The 12,191-nt window shown below is 47.7% G+C and overlaps 1 protein-coding gene across 5 annotated transcripts in view; it reads left to right on the top strand.

The window, feature by feature from the left end:
* Window positions 1-5,729: 5,729 nt before the first annotated feature.
* PKNOX1 (PBX/knotted 1 homeobox 1) overlaps window positions 5,730-12,191 on the top strand; it is a 44,292-nt gene continuing 37,830 nt past the window's right edge. For 4 of the 5 annotated variants that reach the window (XR_014317677.1, XR_014317678.1, XM_082762542.1 and 1 more), the window contains exon 1: window positions 5,730-5,842. The gene's annotated coding sequence lies outside the window, so the exon portion shown is untranslated. The remainder of the gene's footprint in view (window positions 5,843-12,191) is intronic. The other variant, XM_082762544.1, reaches the window with a different exon arrangement.

The raw sequence follows: 12,191 nt of genomic DNA, 5'->3' as shown, positions 1-12,191 counted from the left end.
TTCTTTCGCCTTGTGCTAGGAGCTAAGGTATCTGGCTAGACGGTCACATTAGGCAGCGAGGCACCTAATCCTCACCAAAGGCCGCCTAATCCTCTCAGCTTAATGGCCTTCTACTCCTTCAGATACTCCCGTCTTTCTTTTTTTTCTCTGTTTGCTAAGCAATTGCTTCCTTTCCTCTTCCACTTGTTGGGAGCAGGCTGGCCGGCCGGCCATTCTCCCTCCCCGCTACCAATGCCTCTCAGTTCTGCTGGCCTCCAAAATGCAGAAAGCCATAAAAGCAGCTGGAAGTAAATGAGTAATGGAGAGGAAAGCCGGGTCTCAATGGACTGGAGAAAGTGCTCTGTAGACCACTGTTTGAGAACCTCTCATTAATGCTTCCCGATTATTTTTTTCTGCATTTCAATTTGCCGAATCCAACTCCTGCTCCAGCCAGTGGGAATTGTTCCACTGACTTCTGTGAGAGTTGGATCTAGCCCCTGGTCTGGAAGGTAAAACTAGTCTCACTGGTCTTCTTTTATTTCAGCTGGTTTCACTCTCTGCTTCTCAACTCCCAGAATAATGTGAATGCATTCATAGTCCTCCATGGTGGGATTCATGTAACGTGTCCTTTTTACATTTTTCTTAAAAATAAAGCAAACAAGATGTGTATCAGCAATTCCACCCCATTCCACCTCTGTCCTTCTGCTTTTCTGCTCCTCAGTCCTTTTTTTTTTTTTTTTTTTTTGCCCTCCCTACCCCTTCCACAGTGACGTCAATGAGAATATATCTTCCTAAGCATAACACATATTTTGGAAGAAACTTTGCAGTCCAACGACAAGATGCTCTCAACTTTTGGCATCACTAAAAGCAGAGGGTTTGCCCTCAGAAGGTAATCTGTTCATAGTATCTCAAGTGGAAAAAAGGCACATGGAGTTGTGAAAGATGTTTGTTCCATCACCATGGAACCCCCGGTGCAACTCCCAGGGCAAGGCATCGCACGAGGGGAGGCAATAGCGTTTTCCTACATCACAGTTCAGTCTTCAGCTTTTAAGCATACTCTGTGCTTCAGTGATAAGCTTTTTTTTTCTCCTTAAAATAGAAGTTTGTTCAAATTAACATCTCTGGTAGCCAAAAGTGAGCGGTGAAGAGCGTGGCACTCCAGAACGTACAGAAGGGAGCTTTATCTTAGAGAGCTTTGGGGTTTTATCCTCCAGATCTCCTAAAATTCTTTCCAAGCAACGTGTTAGATATTGGTAATGCAGTGACTCAACCATATAAACAGATGGAGTGAGTAGTATGCAGCCAGTGATTCAGCTAATGTACAGCTCTGGAAATCGCAATCTGATTTAACGAGAGGAGAAATGTTGAATAAGATATAGGATTTATCATTTTTCCTTTCCTGAAGGAGGCTCTCAGTAGTTTGTCTTTTCTCCCGAACAAAAGAGAAGGGGGAAAACAATACAATAATCACTCATCAGAAAGGATGGCATCTTGATCCTGACGCAGAAACTCCTTCGAGCAGGGCTGCACTGCAGTGCCAGCTCTTGGTCCAAGCCCAAATCCTGCTGTGGGACATGAGCTCTTAATTTCTCCAGAGGGAGCGTTCCCAGCTGAGTTACACAGCTCTCCACGATCTAGCTGAAGCAAAGCTTGACATTTATTTAGACTGAGTTAACTCGTTAATTTCAGCTTTAAAATCTTAAAAGCCATATCCGTCATAAAACAAGTCGCACATTTTTCCCAGGCTCCTCCTGTACCACGTAAAGTTGCGGCCGCAGATGTGAACGTGCTGTGCATGCCAACCGGGCGCACAAAGGTTGCTTTTTGGAAAGCTCTCCAAGCAGCCAGAGGATTACATCGCATTGACGCGCCTGGTGGCAAACTTTCTCCCTAGGTGTGATAAAAGAAGAAACTGGTTTGCCATAGAGTCCTCCCATTGCTACGAGATCGTCACTTCAAAACTCACCTGATTTGTATGGAAATCTGGGGGAAAACCTGCTCTGCTTAGATTATTCCAATCTCCCTGCTGCAATTACAGCCTTTATTCAATAAATTAGGAGGGCAGATTACTGCCACCCGCATAGGAGCCCATCCCTTCTCTTCTATGTAAATGTTTCCTTTGAGAGCTTAATTATGAAAGAGTTGCAAAGCGCACCGTCTAGAGTAATGCTATGTATCTAAAATGAGAAATCTCCTCTTTCTGAATAGGTTTAATGCATATGAATGTTGTATTATGCACGCAGTTGTAACATTTAGAACTTGGAAATTACTAAAAGGTGCCACAGCAATCCTAACCTGCCTAGCAACTGTACGTAGGATCCAGTTTTGCCCTCTGATACGTTTATGCAGTCCTGCTATCAGTAAATTGCAACTGAAAGGGTGTTTCAGAGAAGAGATCTGGGAGCGTGCTTTTCTCATTTGGTGAGACGGGACCTTAATAGCTTAGTGTTTGCAAATATGTGGTCCAACTGTGGGGAATGCTCTTATCTATCTGGGACAGTTCTCAGTAACCAGCTAAGGCCCTGGCTCTGCAAACATATCTGTGCTTGCTTTAAGGAATGAGCTGCGCTTAATGAGCGTATTTAATATGCACAATGCGTAGAAGTAACAGCAGTTTGAGAATCTGAGTATTCTGTTATTTGCAGTTGCCAGCCTAAATATTACTGAACCTAATTTTTACGTGCTTGTAATTTGCAAATACAAAGCATTAAAATGGCATTTTATTCAGCCTTCCGTGCAGCTTGTGAGTTTTCACTAAAAAAAAAAAAAAAAGCAGTCTCACCATTGGACTGAAGTGAGTACACCTAGGCCAGTGGAAGTTCAGAGCACAAAACTACACAAATTATGCAACAATCCTCACAAAATGTGTAGTATAGAGGATTCCCTCCCGATAGCTGCCTTCGGTCTTGTGTATTGGACCCTCATCCTTCTGCAAAACTGATGAGGGACAACACACTATGTTTGGATGTTCAGAAATAAAGAAAGAAAAGGATACCTATCCTTTCCTCTGATCCATTTTTTTTCTTTCTCTCTTTTGTTGTTGTTTGCTTGGTTTTATTTGTCTTTGAATTACTCTTCTCAATTTCTTCTTCATTCCTTTCCCCTGCTCCTCTCCTTCCAGTTCTTTCCGTTTTCCAAATGTTGCATGCTTCCCTCAAAAGCCTTGCCATTTGTAGTGCCCTTCTTAAATCTGCATCTTCTGGAGTCATTTCAGCTGGTGTATTTTATAAAAGTAAGCTTCTTAGCTTTCAAGCCTGCAGAGGCTGTATCAGAAAGACCGCAAGATAAAATGAAAACCAGGCACCTCTCATCAGTGGCTGTGAACAGTGAATTCGGGGGGCTTAGAGATGGGTAGTGGGACGGTGCAAGTTAGATCAAGGGTCATTTTTGGGTTACTTGCTTATGGGAATGAGGTTTATGTGGCTATGTCATGTGGGTACAGGTGTATTTGGGGATGTATCCATGCCATTTAATAACATCTGAACCTAGCGATTTACCTAAGCACCGTCTTAAGAGATAGGATTAAAGCTGTGCGAATAATGGAGCTCCTGTAGCTTTAACAAAAATGAGTTATCGAGGAGAGATGAACAGGAATCATCATCCAGAATACTTGCTGGATGATGGGAAGTCTGCAGCAGGAGCTTTTAGGCAACAGAGTGCCCTGATGGAAAGAGCCCTTATGCACACCACAGCTTCGGATGAGATTTCGGTCAAAGCTTACATTTGCCTAGACCCTAAAGTTACCCAGTTGTGAGGCATGCAGGGAGGGACCTAGGCTTGCTTTGTGCTGGTGCTTGGGAAATCGCGTGAGTTAGGATCAAGGGAGTTAGAATGTGTATCTGTGCTATGGAAAGTGTAAGGGATTGAGAAGGAAAAAAAAAAGTGGAATAAGATTAATTACAAAGGAGACCACTAAATGAGATTACAGGGGTGAGGGGAAGAGAGCAGAGAGGAACTTCTACACTTGTTGTGTGTGAGGGAGGAGCTGGGGAAGAGAAAGTGGCAGGCAGGAAAAGAAGGGCAAGTGAAGGGAAGCAGGAGAAAGGAAAATGAAAGTTGGGAAAGGCAACAAGAAAGGCTTTGAAGATACCTGGGAGAAAGGATTAAATGGAAACTAAATTAGTCTGCATTTAATCTGTTCTTTCTCAGAAGGAATCAGTGAAGTCCTGTCCAAAGAAGCACGGGCAAAGCAGATGGAGAACAAAGGGTTTACAGGGTGAATCAAATCTGAGGAGAAGGCAGGTCCGGGCATGGGAACCAGTTAATGTGAGGCACTGTTTAGTGAATGTGTCACTAATGAATGTGTCAGGGATGGCGAGGGAGGAAAGTTGTGGTAGGAGAAGTCAGCTTGGCCACAGGAATCCTATGAGAGATGTTGCATGGCGCAAGACCAGGAGTAGAGAACGAGGCTTTTGTGAGTAAGAGAAAACTGAGGTGGCTTTTGCTTTTTATAATGTAGTTTCTTTACATGATTCACGTGAACTTTTGAGCACCTTGGATCAGCCTGGTTCATTTTCTTTCCCACTTTCCCTGTGTGACGTACGAGCTCCTTCTGTGTTCGCCAGCCTGACGCCGCATGGTTCGGCCTGTACCAGGAGAAAAACATCTCGAAACGAACTGTGAGGGCTCTGCATGGCCTCGGGGGAGGACGAAACACCCGTTTTGCCAGCGGACAAATGGTGGCAGTGTGCGCAGCGCTGGGATCCCTCGGGACCCAGAGCAACCCCGTCACCAGGCAGGGTCCTGCCACAGCCAGGGAGGCCTGAAGGCAGAGCAAGCTGGCAGAATACGTAAGGGGGTATTTCTATTGCCAGCCTGCTAGCCAGAAAGCTTGTCAGCCTGGCAGCCTGCTGGCCAGACCTCCTCCAGGCACATTGGAGGAGCAGTGCGGGCTGTGAGAGCCATGGGGCAGCGCCAGTTTGGAGGGGAACAGGGTGGAAGGGGAGGAGGTTTGAGGTAGGATTGGAGAAGGGGAGGAGGTTTGAGGTGGGAACAGGGAAGGGGAGTAGGTCTGAAGTGGGATTGGGGAAGGGGAATAGGTTTGAGGTGGAATTGGGGAAGGGGAGGAGGTTTGAGGTGGAATTGGGGACGAGGAATTGGGGAAGGGGAATAGGTTTGAAGTGGAATTGGGGAAGGGGAGGAGGTTTGAGGTGGAATTGGGGAAGGGGAGGAGGTTTGAGGTGGAATTGGGGACGAGGAATTGGGGAAGGGGAATAGGTTTGAAGTGGAATTGGGGAAGGAGACTGGGTTTTGGTTGGAACTGGGAAAGGGGATTTGGAGAAGGGAAATAGAGGAAGGGGAGTAAGTGGGCAGGGGAATAAGCGGGTAGCTGCTGTGGCAGTCCCAGCGTGAAGGGGAGCGAGCGGGTAGCTGCTGTGCTTTGTGGGCACCACTGCGCCTGTGTCGGTGCGGAACAGTCTCCTAAAATTTAATTTCCTCCTTCCTCTGACCACTCGCGCCTTGAAAGCGGGGTTGAGGCACCCCGGGGCCGTTGCGGCAGCCCGACACCCCCTGAGGCGAGGCGTCCCCCCCATACCCCCCCAGCGCTCAGCCCCTTGGTACCTCCCTCCCCCCCCCATAACGAGGAAGTGGTTTCACCTCCCCTAGCGGAGGGCGGGGGGGGAGGGCGTGGCATAAGACGCGACCACGCCCCCCTTCATGCATATTCACGAAGGGGCCCGGCGGCCCCGCCCCCGCGCAGGGCGGTGAGCAGCGCCGGGGCGTGGCGCGGCGGCGCGCTGGCGTGGGGCCTCGGCGCGGGCGGCCATTGGCCCGGCGCGGCTGTGCGCGGTGACGCGCGGCGCGGCGGTGCGGGTCCCGATTGCTGCAGCCGCTTGTCAGTGTGACGAAGATTGGCACCCAGGTAAGCGCTGTCACTCAAACCCGCGCCCAGCCACACACACACGCACACACGCGCGGCAACCGCGCCGCCGCCTGCGCGCCCGCCCGCCCGCACGGGCGCCGCTCGGGCTCCGGCTCCCGCTGCACGGCACCGGGAGGAGGAGGAGGAGGAGGAGGGGAGGGAGGGGTGGGAGGGGGGGGAGCAGCGGGAGCCGCGGCCGGGCACGGGCGGAGGGGAGGGAGGGGGGAGGGGGAGGGGAGGGGAGGGAGGGGGGGGGGCGCTCGCGCCGCGGCTCGCGCCGAGGTGGGGGGGGGGGAGGGGGGGGATGAGAGAGGGGAGGGGGGAGCGAGGAAATTTCTGGAACCGCCGCCCGCTGGCGGGGGCGCGCGAGGGAGCGCGCACGGGGGAAGAAGTGTAAGGGGGGGGGAGTCTTAAAGGAGCCCCGCGGGGAGCTCCTCGCCCCCCCCCACCGCCACCCGAGGGGGTTAAAGGAGGGTTCGTGGGGTGGAAGCCGCCGCCGGGATCGGGGGCCCCTCTCGCTGAGGCGGCCCCCGCGGGCGTTGGGTTTGAATTTTTGAAAAAGGAGGAACGGGGGTGCCGTTGGGTGCGGAGAGCCCCTCGGTGTGGCGCTGGGTTTAACCCGCCCCGAGCCAGCAACCCCCTCACCTCCAAAACCACCAATTCCCGATTTCTTTACACCCCAAACCACCAATTCCCAATTTCTTCATACCCCAAACCACCAATTCCCAATTCCTTTACACCCCAAAACCACCAGTTCTGAATTCCCTCCCCTCCAAACCCACCAATTCCCCATTTCTCCCCACACGTCCTGTCAGCTTATTACCAATACCATCTATACGTCTCTCCTCAGCGCCCTGCTTGCACCTTTCCTTGTCATTTTACGATTAAAACACCTCCACAAAAACCCTCCGACGCTGCTCATTGTCACCGACCCGCGTGATTTTGGGAAGTACATTTTTTTTTTTAGTCTGTGTATCCCCAGCCACATAAACGTCTCTGGCTTGTACCTGCCTCCCGTCTGGTCCCCGTGCAGTTAAACTGCCTCGCTGGGCTGGAGTTTTATCTCCTCGCCGTTTCCTGTGTGCTAAGAGGAAAAGAAAAGCCTTCAAGTGTTTTTATTTTGTGTGTGCTGCTGGTACAGTTTGGAAATAAGACATATTTCCAAACGTATGTATTTGGAGATTTCACTTTGGCATGTAAAACGTGTCGACGTGCCTTTTATATTAAAGACGTAACAGTTTATTCGTATGATTCCTCAATGTGGATAACATAGCAAAGACGTGGCTTGTCTCTTGAAGTATTCCTATCTAGAAGTAACGTGTTAAAACTTAAGTCCTTGCAGCCTTCCCTGAGCACAACTAAAAAGAGCAGAGTTGGGCGAATGAAGTGCACGCGGTCAAGCTAAATTCTCGAGTCTTACGCAGTGGATGTGCCCCCTGGAAGCTGCACTTTCTTTCTTTTTCAGAGTTTTGCTTTTGGCCTGTATTGTTCTCACACCTTAGCCCGTCCTGTAAGTGCAGCGCTGTAGGAAAGTCACAGCAATTCCGCTTGCTACTACAGCAAATTCAGAAGCGTGTGAGAAGCAGACGAGTTTCCCAGAACAGAGCGACTCTTTCTTTCGCTGTTACTAAGCCTTGCTCTGACAGCCAGGAGCCAGCGGCCCGCAAACCCTCTCCTGTGGTGTTTCCATCCCGCGAGGAGAGAGGTGTAGGCTGGCTTGGCTGACAGAGCATTGCTCCGTGCTCCAGGAGCCTGATGCTGCCTCGGCAAAACCGGCACACGTGAAAGTTCAAAACAAAGCAGATTAATATTTTAATTTCGGTGTAAGTGAGGCTGGATCCATTTGCGTCTGTGTGCGAAATTTAAAATTCCGCAAATGCTACTTCTGCCTTGCAGCAGCAGCAGCTGGTTGCTTCGGTCTCGCTTGTTGAGAGAGTTGGGAGGTTTACAAATGATAAGTCTCTCGGGGGGTTGTTTTACCACAGCTCGGTGCTGTACAAAATGTAAAACAACTTAGTGCTCTTCTAAGCAGAGGCTTCCGAGAGCAAGGAAAAAAGCTGCTGATAGAGTGCTTTCCTTTGCTTGCTCGCTGCCAGATGTTGCCAAAGCATTTTACCCAGCTCATTACAGCTCTGCCTGAGATAATCGAATGCTAAAATATTCACGCTGGTTAGCGGGTTCTTCACTCCGATCAGCCAGGCAGTTTCGTGTCACAACTGTGTGGTGGTGGTAGCACAAGTGGAGCTGGAAGCGGGGCAGAAAATAAAGACGCCAAGAATCTGGAAATGCCAATCTTTTTGTTGCTGGAGCATTGCCGTGCTTTTAGGAAGTTGGTAACGGGCAGCAACTTGGGTTCTGTGCCAGCAGCATGGGGATACTGGGTTGTGTATGTTATCGAAGGATGAAAAGGAAGTCAGTGTTAGAACTGGAAATAAAATTTGGGGCTGCTTGGCTTCACCTACTCACTTACCGGCCTTCATACAAACACACTCGTTTGTTTTTAATGCAGCAACTATTACAGGCCCATGGTCTCTCTCTTTTTTCTTTTTTTTTTTTTCCTCCCCTACATATATGCGTAAAGGAGCTCTTTGCTCTTTTTTTTTACTATTATTATTTTCTTTTTTTTTTTTTTTTTTTCCCCTACAGGAAAGCCATTTAAACATGTAAAACAGTCAAATGGAGGTTTTTGAAAATGAGAGGTAAATGACTGATAATCCCATACTGCCCCTGAGCCTGCTGTTCAGACAAATAGGGAGACTGCGGAGTACTGAATGGGGGAATTTTGTTTATTTATTTAGTTATTTACCGCTAAACTTCAATTTATACTTTGCTTGTGTGCTTTTCAAATTCTCTGCTTTTTCTCAAGTACAGAGGGAAAATCTGTTTTTTAAAAAAAAATCGGAAATCTGGCTATGGTTCACATCCTGCTTAGCTTTTTGCAAACTGCATAGCAAACAAAACAATGGGAAAAAGGGTATTATAACACTTTAGTACTGAAAAAAAATAAATTCCAAGTCTTTCATGTTCAAAAGAAACAGAGGTTTGTAAGACAGAAAGCGGAGCTTTGTGCATGCCTAGAGAATAGGGGAATGAAAACGTGTGCGCTGTGCTGTATGTTTAATAGCTAAAAAACGTCCAGGGCTGTCTCCGCTCACGTAATTCGCATCTTTTAGTCCCACCTGTGTGTGTTGTGGGCCATGACAACTTGGGGTTTTTATTGTTTTTAAAGGTGTTTTCAGTAGCTTATTTCTTAGTCATACTGAAATTTGCCATGATGTGTATATTTGAGCAGGGTTATTCCGGAAAGTTTAGGCTAAAATGACTCAGCAGTTTTGAAAAAGACATCAGGAGAAAGTAAATACGGTGACTGAAAGAGGAAGAAAAAGTGTGTGTTTGGCTCAGTTAAGAGCATCTCAGCACTTGGGCTCTGGTATTGAGCGCTGCAGGGGTGAGGGGAAGGAGTGTGAGCGTCGACAGGGTGCGTGTGGCTGCTCCTAGGGGAACTTCAACAAGGTATAAGCTCTGAAAAAATGGTTCAAGTATATTGCTTGGCAAGTGCTTATGAAATCCTCAGCATATTCTGTGTAAAGTGAGTGTTGTCCCGTCTGCTGCGCATCACCTGGCTGTGCAGTCGTCGTCTGGACCAAGTAGTTGAGCGTGATGCTTCCCGCAGCGGTAGGTGCTGGGTAAGTGCAATCCTGGGTGGTCTGCCTTCAGCTGCACCTCGGCCCCGGGGTGCTCAGGTGGCAGCGGAACTGATGAAGATTGGCATTCACGGGGAGATGGGGACAGAGATGGAAGCCTGGTGGGAAAGCAGTAAGCCCAGGAGCATGGAGAGGATGGTGCGAGCAAAGCTACAGATGGTGAGAGCGGAGAGAATGAGAGGGCGAGAGGTGGGAAAGAGGAGACCTGATGGGGAAGGAAGAAGGGGCAGGGGGGGAGAGGCAGGGAGCACGAGGGGCACTGGCAGCAGCCTCCAGCACGAGAGGCTGGAGCAGGGAGCATCTGCCTTGCAGGAGGCAGTCAGACTGATGGCCTCTGGTTCGCTGTGCTCCGCTGTTTGCTGAGGAGCAGGAAAGGGAGAATTGTTGTTTAAATAAATGCCACTTTGAAAAGAAAACAGCGATTTGCTCCGGGGCTTCGAGTCAGTGGTGAAGTGGGGTTGTTGAGCCAAACGTTGGAGTTGGAAAGGGAAAGGTGCTGGAAAAGTTGCTGAGCAATTGGAACCAGATCTGGCAGCTGCCGGGCTGGGATTTTGTTGCTTCAGATTCTCAGCTAGTCCAAGTTCATGCTTGGTTCATTGACAGGCTCACAAGTCCACTGAAAACTATTGGTTTTGAAATTGTCAAGGACATAAAAACAAAATCATTGACCACGGAGCGTCTCCGCGAAGTGTTTAAATGCCTGAAATGTGTAGAGGGGGGCTTGTTGCGTATTCAACATCTTAAGCCCATTTTAAAGGCAGTTATTAGCTAAATAAAACTCATCATCTTCCTTCGGTTGTACTTCAGTATCATTAGGGATTAGTCTGTTACAGAAGGAATCATTAGAAACTTTATTAGTTTTGTAAATAAGAATGTTGGAAAACTTACAGATGCCCATGAAGTGACATCCTCTATGAAAGTCCTGCTAACGTTGTAAAGCGTAATTAATAGCAATAAAGGCATAGTGAGATGGGTTCTTATTCTGGGTCTCCTTTATGAAAATAACTATAAACACAAAACACAATTTCAGTCGTAGCTTATTGGGTGCTGATGCAAGTCTTGATTAAAATCAGACTCCCGGTTCTTGGGTGTAATTCATTTAGTTTAATTCATACGGCTAAGTAGGAAAGTTGTACCAGAAGCAGTTCCAGCTGCCCAACTGCTGCTACGTGTCCTCTGGTCTTCAAGCATTTCGTGGTTGCCTTTCTAACGCGGTCCTCCCATCACTACAGCAGCAAGGCAGGCACTGCGCCCTGTTTGATGCGAGGTCTGAAATGTCACAGTGACAGCGTCTTGGGTAAATCTTGAGGGACAAAATAATTCTTCTCTGCCCTGTAATAAGTAGCTAGGTATGCGGCATCATGATGTGCGTGCCGGGATTCACAAACAAGGACCATAACGTCCTTCAGTCTGCAGCGTTAAGAATGCAGGGGGGAAAGAGCTAAAGGAATCGTCTTTTACCGTGTGGGTAGTGGGAATGAATGAGGGAGTGATGGGAAACGCTTTTGCTCCCTCCTCCTCTTAATCCCACAGGAGTCTTGGAGCAATTAGAGAAGGAAGGTTTCCTTTCCCCCACATTTGGCTTTCCTTTTACCAAAATTTCCTTCCAGTCCCCTTAATTCCTTACTACTTCTTTATGGAGCTAATAAAGCAGCATTGAATTACAGTGTGAAATGGGTAGGAGAAACTGAGATGCCGCAGGAAGTTTCTTGAATTTGAGTCTTAATGCTTGGAAGAATGAAGTTTTCATGACCATGAGGATTACTTTCTGCAATGCCAAGAGCTACCTGGAGCCGGGATGCTTAGGACGCTGAGACGACAGTCTTTTACGACCAGATTGGAGTAGGATTTCTCGTCTTTCTTGTAAAGAAGCACTATGGCAAACTGACGATTACATGAACCATGATTGTGTGCGCTTCCCCAAAAATGAGTTGGTGCAGACCCGAAGGACATGTGCAGAATTAAGGAGCTGAAGACCCAGCTGCCCTGAATTCTGCTTCCATTGCTGTGCCTTGAGAAATTTGTTACCTTACACATCCTTAATATCTACTTTATCAGTTACTGCATATGCAACTGTAGCTTGTACTACAGAAAAAAAAAAAAAGAGTGCTACTTTTTTATACAGTATGTTTCTGTATTTGGTACCTACAAATGGGAGGATTTCCAGAACCCCTTTAAAATTCAGGGAGCAGGGTTTGCTCAACTTGTGTGAACTGCTAAAGGGACACAAGTCTTTTCATGAGGTGGTTTGTCGTTTATCATGCTGAGTGGCAGTGTGTGGTGATGCTTGGAAGATAAAAGCCTTTGATGCAGATTCTTTGTACGCCTTGTTAAATTATCACATGGGATGATTGGAAAAAAGGAATGCAGTGGAGAATTAACGGGACAAGAAGGCAGTACATACAGTATTGGAGTGGTCCTGGTGAAGGAAGTCAGTGTTACACGGTACATACATTCAAAATCCTGCATGCACAGGGAGGTTAATGATAGGTTGCAGCTTGTATTTCTGAAGAAATTCACCTTAGCAGTGAATTTTAATTTATTTTTAATTTTCAGTTTCTTAAAGTATAAGGTGCATTCTTTTTAATTTAATCTCGTCTTCATTCAGATTAATACATAAATAACTTCATTGCATCACCAAACAA

Source organism: Aythya marila, assembly GCF_965140915.1.
Source record: "Aythya marila genome assembly, chromosome: 1".
In the NCBI taxonomy this organism is placed as follows: domain Eukaryota; kingdom Metazoa; phylum Chordata; class Aves; order Anseriformes; family Anatidae; genus Aythya; species Aythya marila.
This window is presented reverse-complemented; position numbering and strand designations above follow the sequence as displayed.